General features: G+C 44.7%; 25 non-coding genes across 25 annotated transcripts; all 25 read right to left on the bottom strand.

Moving 5' to 3' along the window:
* Positions 1-198: 198 nt before the first annotated feature.
* Positions 199-317, bottom strand: LOC145476375 (5S ribosomal RNA). Its single transcript, XR_014047048.1, has one exon. It is a non-coding gene; the product is annotated as a 5S ribosomal RNA (ribosomal RNA).
* Positions 318-702: 385 nt separating this feature from the next.
* On the bottom strand, positions 703-821 carry LOC145476374 (5S ribosomal RNA). Its single transcript, XR_014047047.1, has one exon. It is a non-coding gene; the product is annotated as a 5S ribosomal RNA (ribosomal RNA).
* A 385-nt stretch (positions 822-1,206) lies between these two features.
* LOC145476373 (5S ribosomal RNA) lies at positions 1,207-1,325 on the bottom strand. Its single transcript, XR_014047046.1, has one exon. It is a non-coding gene; the product is annotated as a 5S ribosomal RNA (ribosomal RNA).
* A 385-nt stretch (positions 1,326-1,710) lies between these two features.
* On the bottom strand, positions 1,711-1,829 carry LOC145476372 (5S ribosomal RNA). Its single transcript, XR_014047045.1, has one exon. It is a non-coding gene; the product is annotated as a 5S ribosomal RNA (ribosomal RNA).
* Positions 1,830-2,214: 385 nt separating this feature from the next.
* On the bottom strand, positions 2,215-2,333 carry LOC145476371 (5S ribosomal RNA). The gene has a single exon (XR_014047044.1). It is a non-coding gene; the product is annotated as a 5S ribosomal RNA (ribosomal RNA).
* A 385-nt stretch (positions 2,334-2,718) lies between these two features.
* LOC145476370 (5S ribosomal RNA) lies at positions 2,719-2,837 on the bottom strand. Its single transcript, XR_014047043.1, has one exon. It is a non-coding gene; the product is annotated as a 5S ribosomal RNA (ribosomal RNA).
* Positions 2,838-3,222: 385 nt separating this feature from the next.
* On the bottom strand, positions 3,223-3,341 carry LOC145476369 (5S ribosomal RNA). The gene has a single exon (XR_014047042.1). It is a non-coding gene; the product is annotated as a 5S ribosomal RNA (ribosomal RNA).
* Positions 3,342-3,726: 385 nt separating this feature from the next.
* On the bottom strand, positions 3,727-3,845 carry LOC145476368 (5S ribosomal RNA). The gene has a single exon (XR_014047041.1). It is a non-coding gene; the product is annotated as a 5S ribosomal RNA (ribosomal RNA).
* A 385-nt stretch (positions 3,846-4,230) lies between these two features.
* LOC145476367 (5S ribosomal RNA) lies at positions 4,231-4,349 on the bottom strand. The gene has a single exon (XR_014047040.1). It is a non-coding gene; the product is annotated as a 5S ribosomal RNA (ribosomal RNA).
* A 385-nt stretch (positions 4,350-4,734) lies between these two features.
* LOC145476366 (5S ribosomal RNA) lies at positions 4,735-4,853 on the bottom strand. Its single transcript, XR_014047039.1, has one exon. It is a non-coding gene; the product is annotated as a 5S ribosomal RNA (ribosomal RNA).
* A 385-nt stretch (positions 4,854-5,238) lies between these two features.
* On the bottom strand, positions 5,239-5,357 carry LOC145476364 (5S ribosomal RNA). Its single transcript, XR_014047037.1, has one exon. It is a non-coding gene; the product is annotated as a 5S ribosomal RNA (ribosomal RNA).
* Positions 5,358-5,742: 385 nt separating this feature from the next.
* On the bottom strand, positions 5,743-5,861 carry LOC145476363 (5S ribosomal RNA). Its single transcript, XR_014047036.1, has one exon. It is a non-coding gene; the product is annotated as a 5S ribosomal RNA (ribosomal RNA).
* Positions 5,862-6,246: 385 nt separating this feature from the next.
* Positions 6,247-6,365, bottom strand: LOC145476362 (5S ribosomal RNA). The gene has a single exon (XR_014047035.1). It is a non-coding gene; the product is annotated as a 5S ribosomal RNA (ribosomal RNA).
* Positions 6,366-6,750: 385 nt separating this feature from the next.
* Positions 6,751-6,869, bottom strand: LOC145476361 (5S ribosomal RNA). The gene has a single exon (XR_014047034.1). It is a non-coding gene; the product is annotated as a 5S ribosomal RNA (ribosomal RNA).
* Positions 6,870-7,254: 385 nt separating this feature from the next.
* Positions 7,255-7,373, bottom strand: LOC145476360 (5S ribosomal RNA). The gene has a single exon (XR_014047033.1). It is a non-coding gene; the product is annotated as a 5S ribosomal RNA (ribosomal RNA).
* A 385-nt stretch (positions 7,374-7,758) lies between these two features.
* Positions 7,759-7,877, bottom strand: LOC145476359 (5S ribosomal RNA). The gene has a single exon (XR_014047032.1). It is a non-coding gene; the product is annotated as a 5S ribosomal RNA (ribosomal RNA).
* A 385-nt stretch (positions 7,878-8,262) lies between these two features.
* Positions 8,263-8,381, bottom strand: LOC145476358 (5S ribosomal RNA). The gene has a single exon (XR_014047031.1). It is a non-coding gene; the product is annotated as a 5S ribosomal RNA (ribosomal RNA).
* Positions 8,382-8,765: 384 nt separating this feature from the next.
* On the bottom strand, positions 8,766-8,884 carry LOC145476357 (5S ribosomal RNA). Its single transcript, XR_014047030.1, has one exon. It is a non-coding gene; the product is annotated as a 5S ribosomal RNA (ribosomal RNA).
* Positions 8,885-9,269: 385 nt separating this feature from the next.
* On the bottom strand, positions 9,270-9,388 carry LOC145476356 (5S ribosomal RNA). Its single transcript, XR_014047029.1, has one exon. It is a non-coding gene; the product is annotated as a 5S ribosomal RNA (ribosomal RNA).
* Positions 9,389-9,773: 385 nt separating this feature from the next.
* LOC145476355 (5S ribosomal RNA) lies at positions 9,774-9,892 on the bottom strand. The gene has a single exon (XR_014047028.1). It is a non-coding gene; the product is annotated as a 5S ribosomal RNA (ribosomal RNA).
* A 385-nt stretch (positions 9,893-10,277) lies between these two features.
* LOC145476379 (5S ribosomal RNA) lies at positions 10,278-10,396 on the bottom strand. Its single transcript, XR_014047051.1, has one exon. It is a non-coding gene; the product is annotated as a 5S ribosomal RNA (ribosomal RNA).
* A 385-nt stretch (positions 10,397-10,781) lies between these two features.
* Positions 10,782-10,900, bottom strand: LOC145476378 (5S ribosomal RNA). Its single transcript, XR_014047050.1, has one exon. It is a non-coding gene; the product is annotated as a 5S ribosomal RNA (ribosomal RNA).
* A 385-nt stretch (positions 10,901-11,285) lies between these two features.
* On the bottom strand, positions 11,286-11,404 carry LOC145476377 (5S ribosomal RNA). The gene has a single exon (XR_014047049.1). It is a non-coding gene; the product is annotated as a 5S ribosomal RNA (ribosomal RNA).
* A 385-nt stretch (positions 11,405-11,789) lies between these two features.
* On the bottom strand, positions 11,790-11,908 carry LOC145476365 (5S ribosomal RNA). Its single transcript, XR_014047038.1, has one exon. It is a non-coding gene; the product is annotated as a 5S ribosomal RNA (ribosomal RNA).
* Positions 11,909-12,293: 385 nt separating this feature from the next.
* Positions 12,294-12,412, bottom strand: LOC145476354 (5S ribosomal RNA). The gene has a single exon (XR_014047027.1). It is a non-coding gene; the product is annotated as a 5S ribosomal RNA (ribosomal RNA).
* Positions 12,413-12,431: the final 19 nt, after the last annotated feature.

Below are 12,431 nucleotides of genomic sequence, written 5' to 3'. Positions count from 1 at the left end.
CATTCAAGAGATTGCCTCCAGTGTGCTGCTCAGTGTTGCAGTGCTGTAATCAAACAAGAAAATCTTCTAATATGCTGTCAACTTGCTGGAAAAATAATTCCAAAAAAAAAAAGACAACATTTTGAAAACAGAGGGATCAATGATGTGGAGGCGTATGGAAATCTTCTCTGAAGAGTCCAGTCCCAAAATGGGTCCAAAAGTCTACAACACGGCGTATTCCCAGGTGGTCACCCAGCCAGGTACTGACGCCGCCCAACAGGACTTGACTTCGGTGATCGGACGAGAACCGGTACGTTCCCTGTGGTGTGGTCGTAGACGAAAGAAACAACTCAAACCTTGCCCAATTGCTTGGACTCTCTTTTAAGTCTCTTAGAAGGAAGGCCTTTAATTGCTGTTGTGATGAATTTCCAATTACGTCTCGGCTACTTAACCCAGAGATTCCAAAGCCAGCTAAGACTTCAAATCACAAAAGGGCGATTCTCCAATGGTCAGTCATCAAAGCCACATTCAAGAGATTGCCTCCAGTGTGCTGCTCAGTGTTGCAGTGCTGTAATCAAACAAGAAAATCTTCTAATATGCTGTCAACTTGCTGGAAAAATAATTCCAAAAAAAAAAAGACAACATTTTGAAAACAGAGGGATCAATGATGTGGAGGCGTATGGAAATCTTCTCTGAAGAGTCCAGTCCCAAAATGGGTCCAAAAGTCTACAACACGGCGTATTCCCAGGTGGTCACCCAGCCAGGTACTGACGCCGCCCAACAGGACTTGACTTCGGTGATCGGACGAGAACCGGTACGTTCCCTGTGGTGTGGTCGTAGACGAAAGAAACAACTCAAACCTTGCCCAATTGCTTGGACTCTCTTTTAAGTCTCTTAGAAGGAAGGCCTTTAATTGCTGTTGTGATGAATTTCCAATTACGTCTCGGCTACTTAACCCAGAGATTCCAAAGCCAGCTAAGACTTCAAATCACAAAAGGGCGATTCTCCAATGGTCAGTCATCAAAGCCACATTCAAGAGATTGCCTCCAGTGTGCTGCTCAGTGTTGCAGTGCTGTAATCAAACAAGAAAATCTTCTAATATGCTGTCAACTTGCTGGAAAAATAATTCCAAAAAAAAAAAGACAACATTTTGAAAACAGAGGGATCAATGATGTGGAGGCGTATGGAAATCTTCTCTGAAGAGTCCAGTCCCAAAATGGGTCCAAAAGTCTACAACACGGCGTATTCCCAGGTGGTCACCCAGCCAGGTACTGACGCCGCCCAACAGGACTTGACTTCGGTGATCGGACGAGAACCGGTACGTTCCCTGTGGTGTGGTCGTAGACGAAAGAAACAACTCAAACCTTGCCCAATTGCTTGGACTCTCTTTTAAGTCTCTTAGAAGGAAGGCCTTTAATTGCTGTTGTGATGAATTTCCAATTACGTCTCGGCTACTTAACCCAGAGATTCCAAAGCCAGCTAAGACTTCAAATCACAAAAGGGCGATTCTCCAATGGTCAGTCATCAAAGCCACATTCAAGAGATTGCCTCCAGTGTGCTGCTCAGTGTTGCAGTGCTGTAATCAAACAAGAAAATCTTCTAATATGCTGTCAACTTGCTGGAAAAATAATTCCAAAAAAAAAAAGACAACATTTTGAAAACAGAGGGATCAATGATGTGGAGGCGTATGGAAATCTTCTCTGAAGAGTCCAGTCCCAAAATGGGTCCAAAAGTCTACAACACGGCGTATTCCCAGGTGGTCACCCAGCCAGGTACTGACGCCGCCCAACAGGACTTGACTTCGGTGATCGGACGAGAACCGGTACGTTCCCTGTGGTGTGGTCGTAGACGAAAGAAACAACTCAAACCTTGCCCAATTGCTTGGACTCTCTTTTAAGTCTCTTAGAAGGAAGGCCTTTAATTGCTGTTGTGATGAATTTCCAATTACGTCTCGGCTACTTAACCCAGAGATTCCAAAGCCAGCTAAGACTTCAAATCACAAAAGGGCGATTCTCCAATGGTCAGTCATCAAAGCCACATTCAAGAGATTGCCTCCAGTGTGCTGCTCAGTGTTGCAGTGCTGTAATCAAACAAGAAAATCTTCTAATATGCTGTCAACTTGCTGGAAAAATAATTCCAAAAAAAAAAAGACAACATTTTGAAAACAGAGGGATCAATGATGTGGAGGCGTATGGAAATCTTCTCTGAAGAGTCCAGTCCCAAAATGGGTCCAAAAGTCTACAACACGGCGTATTCCCAGGTGGTCACCCAGCCAGGTACTGACGCCGCCCAACAGGACTTGACTTCGGTGATCGGACGAGAACCGGTACGTTCCCTGTGGTGTGGTCGTAGACGAAAGAAACAACTCAAACCTTGCCCAATTGCTTGGACTCTCTTTTAAGTCTCTTAGAAGGAAGGCCTTTAATTGCTGTTGTGATGAATTTCCAATTACGTCTCGGCTACTTAACCCAGAGATTCCAAAGCCAGCTAAGACTTCAAATCACAAAAGGGCGATTCTCCAATGGTCAGTCATCAAAGCCACATTCAAGAGATTGCCTCCAGTGTGCTGCTCAGTGTTGCAGTGCTGTAATCAAACAAGAAAATCTTCTAATATGCTGTCAACTTGCTGGAAAAATAATTCCAAAAAAAAAAAGACAACATTTTGAAAACAGAGGGATCAATGATGTGGAGGCGTATGGAAATCTTCTCTGAAGAGTCCAGTCCCAAAATGGGTCCAAAAGTCTACAACACGGCGTATTCCCAGGTGGTCACCCAGCCAGGTACTGACGCCGCCCAACAGGACTTGACTTCGGTGATCGGACGAGAACCGGTACGTTCCCTGTGGTGTGGTCGTAGACGAAAGAAACAACTCAAACCTTGCCCAATTGCTTGGACTCTCTTTTAAGTCTCTTAGAAGGAAGGCCTTTAATTGCTGTTGTGATGAATTTCCAATTACGTCTCGGCTACTTAACCCAGAGATTCCAAAGCCAGCTAAGACTTCAAATCACAAAAGGGCGATTCTCCAATGGTCAGTCATCAAAGCCACATTCAAGAGATTGCCTCCAGTGTGCTGCTCAGTGTTGCAGTGCTGTAATCAAACAAGAAAATCTTCTAATATGCTGTCAACTTGCTGGAAAAATAATTCCAAAAAAAAAAAGACAACATTTTGAAAACAGAGGGATCAATGATGTGGAGGCGTATGGAAATCTTCTCTGAAGAGTCCAGTCCCAAAATGGGTCCAAAAGTCTACAACACGGCGTATTCCCAGGTGGTCACCCAGCCAGGTACTGACGCCGCCCAACAGGACTTGACTTCGGTGATCGGACGAGAACCGGTACGTTCCCTGTGGTGTGGTCGTAGACGAAAGAAACAACTCAAACCTTGCCCAATTGCTTGGACTCTCTTTTAAGTCTCTTAGAAGGAAGGCCTTTAATTGCTGTTGTGATGAATTTCCAATTACGTCTCGGCTACTTAACCCAGAGATTCCAAAGCCAGCTAAGACTTCAAATCACAAAAGGGCGATTCTCCAATGGTCAGTCATCAAAGCCACATTCAAGAGATTGCCTCCAGTGTGCTGCTCAGTGTTGCAGTGCTGTAATCAAACAAGAAAATCTTCTAATATGCTGTCAACTTGCTGGAAAAATAATTCCAAAAAAAAAAAGACAACATTTTGAAAACAGAGGGATCAATGATGTGGAGGCGTATGGAAATCTTCTCTGAAGAGTCCAGTCCCAAAATGGGTCCAAAAGTCTACAACACGGCGTATTCCCAGGTGGTCACCCAGCCAGGTACTGACGCCGCCCAACAGGACTTGACTTCGGTGATCGGACGAGAACCGGTACGTTCCCTGTGGTGTGGTCGTAGACGAAAGAAACAACTCAAACCTTGCCCAATTGCTTGGACTCTCTTTTAAGTCTCTTAGAAGGAAGGCCTTTAATTGCTGTTGTGATGAATTTCCAATTACGTCTCGGCTACTTAACCCAGAGATTCCAAAGCCAGCTAAGACTTCAAATCACAAAAGGGCGATTCTCCAATGGTCAGTCATCAAAGCCACATTCAAGAGATTGCCTCCAGTGTGCTGCTCAGTGTTGCAGTGCTGTAATCAAACAAGAAAATCTTCTAATATGCTGTCAACTTGCTGGAAAAATAATTCCAAAAAAAAAAAGACAACATTTTGAAAACAGAGGGATCAATGATGTGGAGGCGTATGGAAATCTTCTCTGAAGAGTCCAGTCCCAAAATGGGTCCAAAAGTCTACAACACGGCGTATTCCCAGGTGGTCACCCAGCCAGGTACTGACGCCGCCCAACAGGACTTGACTTCGGTGATCGGACGAGAACCGGTACGTTCCCTGTGGTGTGGTCGTAGACGAAAGAAACAACTCAAACCTTGCCCAATTGCTTGGACTCTCTTTTAAGTCTCTTAGAAGGAAGGCCTTTAATTGCTGTTGTGATGAATTTCCAATTACGTCTCGGCTACTTAACCCAGAGATTCCAAAGCCAGCTAAGACTTCAAATCACAAAAGGGCGATTCTCCAATGGTCAGTCATCAAAGCCACATTCAAGAGATTGCCTCCAGTGTGCTGCTCAGTGTTGCAGTGCTGTAATCAAACAAGAAAATCTTCTAATATGCTGTCAACTTGCTGGAAAAATAATTCCAAAAAAAAAAAGACAACATTTTGAAAACAGAGGGATCAATGATGTGGAGGCGTATGGAAATCTTCTCTGAAGAGTCCAGTCCCAAAATGGGTCCAAAAGTCTACAACACGGCGTATTCCCAGGTGGTCACCCAGCCAGGTACTGACGCCGCCCAACAGGACTTGACTTCGGTGATCGGACGAGAACCGGTACGTTCCCTGTGGTGTGGTCGTAGACGAAAGAAACAACTCAAACCTTGCCCAATTGCTTGGACTCTCTTTTAAGTCTCTTAGAAGGAAGGCCTTTAATTGCTGTTGTGATGAATTTCCAATTACGTCTCGGCTACTTAACCCAGAGATTCCAAAGCCAGCTAAGACTTCAAATCACAAAAGGGCGATTCTCCAATAGTCAGTCATCAAAGCCACATTCAAGAGATTGCCTCCAGTGTGCTGCTCAGTGTTGCAGTGCTGTAATCAAACAAGAAAATCTTCTAATATGCTGTCAACTTGCTGGAAAAATAATTCCAAAAAAAAAAAGACAACATTTTGAAAACAGAGGGATCAATGATGTGGAGGCGTATGGAAATCTTCTCTGAAGAGTCCAGTCCCAAAATGGGTCCAAAAGTCTACAACACGGCGTATTCCCAGGTGGTCACCCAGCCAGGTACTGACGCCGCCCAACAGGACTTGACTTCGGTGATCGGACGAGAACCGGTACGTTCCCTGTGGTGTGGTCGTAGACGAAAGAAACAACTCAAACCTTGCCCAATTGCTTGGACTCTCTTTTAAGTCTCTTAGAAGGAAGGCCTTTAATTGCTGTTGTGATGAATTTCCAATTACGTCTCGGCTACTTAACCCAGAGATTCCAAAGCCAGCTAAGACTTCAAATCACAAAAGGGCGATTCTCCAATGGTCAGTCATCAAAGCCACATTCAAGAGATTGCCTCCAGTGTGCTGCTCAGTGTTGCAGTGCTGTAATCAAACAAGAAAATCTTCTAATATGCTGTCAACTTGCTGGAAAAATAATTCCAAAAAAAAAAAGACAACATTTTGAAAACAGAGGGATCAATGATGTGGAGGCGTATGGAAATCTTCTCTGAAGAGTCCAGTCCCAAAATGGGTCCAAAAGTCTACAACACGGCGTATTCCCAGGTGGTCACCCAGCCAGGTACTGACGCCGCCCAACAGGACTTGACTTCGGTGATCGGACGAGAACCGGTACGTTCCCTGTGGTGTGGTCGTAGACGAAAGAAACAACTCAAACCTTGCCCAATTGCTTGGACTCTCTTTTAAGTCTCTTAGAAGGAAGGCCTTTAATTGCTGTTGTGATGAATTTCCAATTACGTCTCGGCTACTTAACCCAGAGATTCCAAAGCCAGCTAAGACTTCAAATCACAAAAGGGCGATTCTCCAATGGTCAGTCATCAAAGCCACATTCAAGAGATTGCCTCCAGTGTGCTGCTCAGTGTTGCAGTGCTGTAATCAAACAAGAAAATCTTCTAATATGCTGTCAACTTGCTGGAAAAATAATTCCAAAAAAAAAAAGACAACATTTTGAAAACAGAGGGATCAATGATGTGGAGGCGTATGGAAATCTTCTCTGAAGAGTCCAGTCCCAAAATGGGTCCAAAAGTCTACAACACGGCGTATTCCCAGGTGGTCACCCAGCCAGGTACTGACGCCGCCCAACAGGACTTGACTTCGGTGATCGGACGAGAACCGGTACGTTCCCTGTGGTGTGGTCGTAGACGAAAGAAACAACTCAAACCTTGCCCAATTGCTTGGACTCTCTTTTAAGTCTCTTAGAAGGAAGGCCTTTAATTGCTGTTGTGATGAATTTCCAATTACGTCTCGGCTACTTAACCCAGAGATTCCAAAGCCAGCTAAGACTTCAAATCACAAAAGGGCGATTCTCCAATGGTCAGTCATCAAAGCCACATTCAAGAGATTGCCTCCAGTGTGCTGCTCAGTGTTGCAGTGCTGTAATCAAACAAGAAAATCTTCTAATATGCTGTCAACTTGCTGGAAAAATAATTCCAAAAAAAAAAAGACAACATTTTGAAAACAGAGGGATCAATGATGTGGAGGCGTATGGAAATCTTCTCTGAAGAGTCCAGTCCCAAAATGGGTCCAAAAGTCTACAACACGGCGTATTCCCAGGTGGTCACCCAGCCAGGTACTGACGCCGCCCAACAGGACTTGACTTCGGTGATCGGACGAGAACCGGTACGTTCCCTGTGGTGTGGTCGTAGACGAAAGAAACAACTCAAACCTTGCCCAATTGCTTGGACTCTCTTTTAAGTCTCTTAGAAGGAAGGCCTTTAATTGCTGTTGTGATGAATTTCCAATTACGTCTCGGCTACTTAACCCAGAGATTCCAAAGCCAGCTAAGACTTCAAATCACAAAAGGGCGATTCTCCAATGGTCAGTCATCAAAGCCACATTCAAGAGATTGCCTCCAGTGTGCTGCTCAGTGTTGCAGTGCTGTAATCAAACAAGAAAATCTTCTAATATGCTGTCAACTTGCTGGAAAAATAATTCCAAAAAAAAAAAGACAACATTTTGAAAACAGAGGGATCAATGATGTGGAGGCGTATGGAAATCTTCTCTGAAGAGTCCAGTCCCAAAATGGGTCCAAAAGTCTACAACACGGCGTATTCCCAGGTGGTCACCCAGCCAGGTACTGACGCCGCCCAACAGGACTTGACTTCGGTGATCGGACGAGAACCGGTACGTTCCCTGTGGTGTGGTCGTAGACGAAAGAAACAACTCAAACCTTGCCCAATTGCTTGGACTCTCTTTTAAGTCTCTTAGAAGGAAGGCCTTTAATTGCTGTTGTGATGAATTTCCAATTACGTCTCGGCTACTTAACCCAGAGATTCCAAAGCCAGCTAAGACTTCAAATCACAAAAGGGCGATTCTCCAATGGTCAGTCATCAAAGCCACATTCAAGAGATTGCCTCCAGTGTGCTGCTCAGTGTTGCAGTGCTGTAATCAAACAAGAAAATCTTCTAATATGCTGTCAACTTGCTGGAAAAATAATTCCAAAAAAAAAAAGACAACATTTTGAAAACAGAGGGATCAATGATGTGGAGGCGTATGGAAATCTTCTCTGAAGAGTCCAGTCCCAAAATGGGTCCAAAAGTCTACAACACGGCGTATTCCCAGGTGGTCACCCAGCCAGGTACTGACGCCGCCCAACAGGACTTGACTTCGGTGATCGGACGAGAACCGGTACGTTCCCTGTGGTGTGGTCGTAGACGAAAGAAACAACTCAAACCTTGCCCAATTGCTTGGACTCTCTTTTAAGTCTCTTAGAAGGAAGGCCTTTAATTGCTGTTGTGATGAATTTCCAATTACGTCTCGGCTACTTAACCCAGAGATTCCAAAGCCAGCTAAGACTTCAAATCACAAAAGGGCGATTCTCCAATGGTCAGTCATCAAAGCCACATTCAAGAGATTGCCTCCAGTGTGCTGCTCAGTGTTGCAGTGCTGTAATCAAACAAGAAAATCTTCTAATATGCTGTCAACTTGCTGGAAAAATAATTCCAAAAAAAAAAAGACAACATTTTGAAAACAGAGGGATCAATGATGTGGAGGCGTATGGAAATCTTCTCTGAAGAGTCCAGTCCCAAAATGGGTCCAAAAGTCTACAACACGGCGTATTCCCAGGTGGTCACCCAGCCAGGTACTGACGCCGCCCAACAGGACTTGACTTCGGTGATCGGACGAGAACCGGTACGTTCCCTGTGGTGTGGTCGTAGACGAAAGAAACAACTCAAACCTTGCCCAATTGCTTGGACTCTCTTTTAAGTCTCTTAGAAGGAAGGCCTTTAATTGCTGTTGTGATGAATTTCCAATTACGTCTCGGCTACTTAACCCAGAGATTCCAAAGCCAGCTAAGACTTCAAATCACAAAAGGGCATTCTCCAATGGTCAGTCATCAAAGCCACATTCAAGAGATTGCCTCCAGTGTGCTGCTCAGTGTTGCAGTGCTGTAATCAAACAAGAAAATCTTCTAATATGCTGTCAACTTGCTGGAAAAATAATTCCAAAAAAAAAAAGACAACATTTTGAAAACAGAGGGATCAATGATGTGGAGGCGTATGGAAATCTTCTCTGAAGAGTCCAGTCCCAAAATGGGTCCAAAAGTCTACAACACGGCGTATTCCCAGGTGGTCACCCAGCCAGGTACTGACGCCGCCCAACAGGACTTGACTTCGGTGATCGGACGAGAACCGGTACGTTCCCTGTGGTGTGGTCGTAGACGAAAGAAACAACTCAAACCTTGCCCAATTGCTTGGACTCTCTTTTAAGTCTCTTAGAAGGAAGGCCTTTAATTGCTGTTGTGATGAATTTCCAATTACGTCTCGGCTACTTAACCCAGAGATTCCAAAGCCAGCTAAGACTTCAAATCACAAAAGGGCGATTCTCCAATGGTCAGTCATCAAAGCCACATTCAAGAGATTGCCTCCAGTGTGCTGCTCAGTGTTGCAGTGCTGTAATCAAACAAGAAAATCTTCTAATATGCTGTCAACTTGCTGGAAAAATAATTCCAAAAAAAAAAAGACAACATTTTGAAAACAGAGGGATCAATGATGTGGAGGCGTATGGAAATCTTCTCTGAAGAGTCCAGTCCCAAAATGGGTCCAAAAGTCTACAACACGGCGTATTCCCAGGTGGTCACCCAGCCAGGTACTGACGCCGCCCAACAGGACTTGACTTCGGTGATCGGACGAGAACCGGTACGTTCCCTGTGGTGTGGTCGTAGACGAAAGAAACAACTCAAACCTTGCCCAATTGCTTGGACTCTCTTTTAAGTCTCTTAGAAGGAAGGCCTTTAATTGCTGTTGTGATGAATTTCCAATTACGTCTCGGCTACTTAACCCAGAGATTCCAAAGCCAGCTAAGACTTCAAATCACAAAAGGGCGATTCTCCAATGGTCAGTCATCAAAGCCACATTCAAGAGATTGCCTCCAGTGTGCTGCTCAGTGTTGCAGTGCTGTAATCAAACAAGAAAATCTTCTAATATGCTGTCAACTTGCTGGAAAAATAATTCCAAAAAAAAAAAGACAACATTTTGAAAACAGAGGGATCAATGATGTGGAGGCGTATGGAAATCTTCTCTGAAGAGTCCAGTCCCAAAATGGGTCCAAAAGTCTACAACACGGCGTATTCCCAGGTGGTCACCCAGCCAGGTACTGACGCCGCCCAACAGGACTTGACTTCGGTGATCGGACGAGAACCGGTACGTTCCCTGTGGTGTGGTCGTAGACGAAAGAAACAACTCAAACCTTGCCCAATTGCTTGGACTCTCTTTTAAGTCTCTTAGAAGGAAGGCCTTTAATTGCTGTTGTGATGAATTTCCAATTACGTCTCGGCTACTTAACCCAGAGATTCCAAAGCCAGCTAAGACTTCAAATCACAAAAGGGCGATTCTCCAATGGTCAGTCATCAAAGCCACATTCAAGAGATTGCCTCCAGTGTGCTGCTCAGTGTTGCAGTGCTGTAATCAAACAAGAAAATCTTCTAATATGCTGTCAACTTGCTGGAAAAATAATTCCAAAAAAAAAAAGACAACATTTTGAAAACAGAGGGATCAATGATGTGGAGGCGTATGGAAATCTTCTCTGAAGAGTCCAGTCCCAAAATGGGTCCAAAAGTCTACAACACGGCGTATTCCCAGGTGGTCACCCAGCCAGGTACTGACGCCGCCCAACAGGACTTGACTTCGGTGATCGGACGAGAACCGGTACGTTCCCTGTGGTGTGGTCGTAGACGAAAGAAACAACTCAAACCTTGCCCAATTGCTTGGACTCTCTTTTAAGTCTCTTAGAAGGAAGGCCTTTAATTGCTGTTGTGATGAATTTCCAATTACGTCTCGGCTACTTAACCCAGAGATTCCAAAGCCAGCTAAGACTTCAAATCACAAAAGGGCGATTCTCCAATGGTCAGTCATCAAAGCCACATTCAAGAGATTGCCTCCAGTGTGCTGCTCAGTGTTGCAGTGCTGTAATCAAACAAGAAAATCTTCTAATATGCTGTCAACTTGCTGGAAAAATAATTCCAAAAAAAAAAAGACAACATTTTGAAAACAGAGGGATCAATGATGTGGAGGCGTATGGAAATCTTCTCTGAAGAGTCCAGTCCCAAAATGGGTCCAAAAGTCTACAACACGGCGTATTCCCAGGTGGTCACCCAGCCAGGTACTGACGCCGCCCAACAGGACTTGACTTCGGTGATCGGACGAGAACCGGTACGTTCCCTGTGGTGTGGTCGTAGACGAAAGAAACAACTCAAACCTTGCCCAATTGCTTGGACTCTCTTTTAAGTCTCTTAGAAGGAAGGCCTTTAATTGCTGTTGTGATGAATTTCCAATTACGTCTCGGCTACTTAACCCAGAGATTCCAAAGCCAGCTAAGACTTCAAATCACAAAAGGGCGATTCTCCAATGGTCAGTCATCAAAGCCACATTCAAGAGATTGCCTCCAGTGTGCTGCTCAGTGTTGCAGTGCTGTAATCAAACAAGAAAATCTTCTAATATGCTGTCAACTTGCTGGAAAAATAATTCCAAAAAAAAAAAGACAACATTTTGAAAACAGAGGGATCAATGATGTGGAGGCGTATGGAAATCTTCTCTGAAGAGTCCAGTCCCAAAATGGGTCCAAAAGTCTACAACACGGCGTATTCCCAGGTGGTCACCCAGCCAGGTACTGACGCCGCCCAACAGGACTTGACTTCGGTGATCGGACGAGAACCGGTACGTTCCCTGTGGTGTGGTCGTAGACGAAAGAAACAACTCAAACCTTGCCCAATTGCTTGGACTCTCTTTTAAGTCTCTTAGAAGGAAGGCCTTTAATTGCTGTTGTGATGAATTTCCAATTACGTCTCGGCTACTTAACCCAGAGATTCCAAAGCCAGCTAAGACTTCAAATCACAAAAGGGCGATTCTCCAATGGTCAGTCATCAAAGCCACATTCAAGAGATTGCCTCCAGTGTGCTGCTCAGTGTTGCAGTGCTGTAATCAAACAAGAAAATCTTCTAATATGCTGTCAACTTGCTGGAAAAATAATTCCAAAAAAAAAAAGACAACATTTTGAAAACAGAGGGATCAATGATGTGGAGGCGTATGGAAATCTTCTCTGAAGAGTCCAGTCCCAAAATGGGTCCAAAAGTCTACAACACGGCGTATTCCCAGGTGGTCACCCAGCCAGGTACTGACGCCGCCCAACAGGACTTGACTTCGGTGATCGGACGAGAACCGGTACGTTCCCTGTGGTGTGGTCGTAGACGAAAGAAACAACTCAAACCTTGCCCAATTGCTTGGACTCTCTTTTAAGTCTCTTAGAAGGAAGGCCTTTAATTGCTGTTGTGATGAATTTCCAATTACGTCTCGGCTACTTAACCCAGAGATTCCAAAGCCAGCTAAGACTTCAAATCACAAAAGGGCGATTCTCCAATGGTCAGTCATCAAAGCCACATTCAAGAGATTGCCTCCAGTGTGCTGCTCAGTGTTGCAGTGCTGTAATCAAACAAGAAAATCTTCTAATATGCTGTCAACTTGCTGGAAAAATAATTCCAAAAAAAAAAAGACAACATTTTGAAAACAGAGGGATCAATGATGTGGAGGCGTATGGAAATCTTCTCTGAAGAGTCCAGTCCCAAAATGGGTCCAAAAGTCTACAACACGGCGTATTCCCAGGTGGTCACCCAGCCAGGTACTGACGCCGCCCAACAGGACTTGACTTCGGTGATCGGACGAGAACCGGTACGTTCCCTGTGGTGTGGTCGTAGACGAAAGAAACAACTCAAACC

Source organism: Orbicella franksi, unplaced genomic scaffold (genome assembly GCF_964199315.1).
Source record: "Orbicella franksi unplaced genomic scaffold, jaOrbFran1.1 SCAFFOLD_787, whole genome shotgun sequence".
NCBI lineage: Eukaryota > Metazoa > Cnidaria > Anthozoa > Scleractinia > Merulinidae > Orbicella > Orbicella franksi.
Note: the sequence above shows the minus strand (reverse complement) of the source record. Positions and strands in the feature narration are given on the sequence as shown.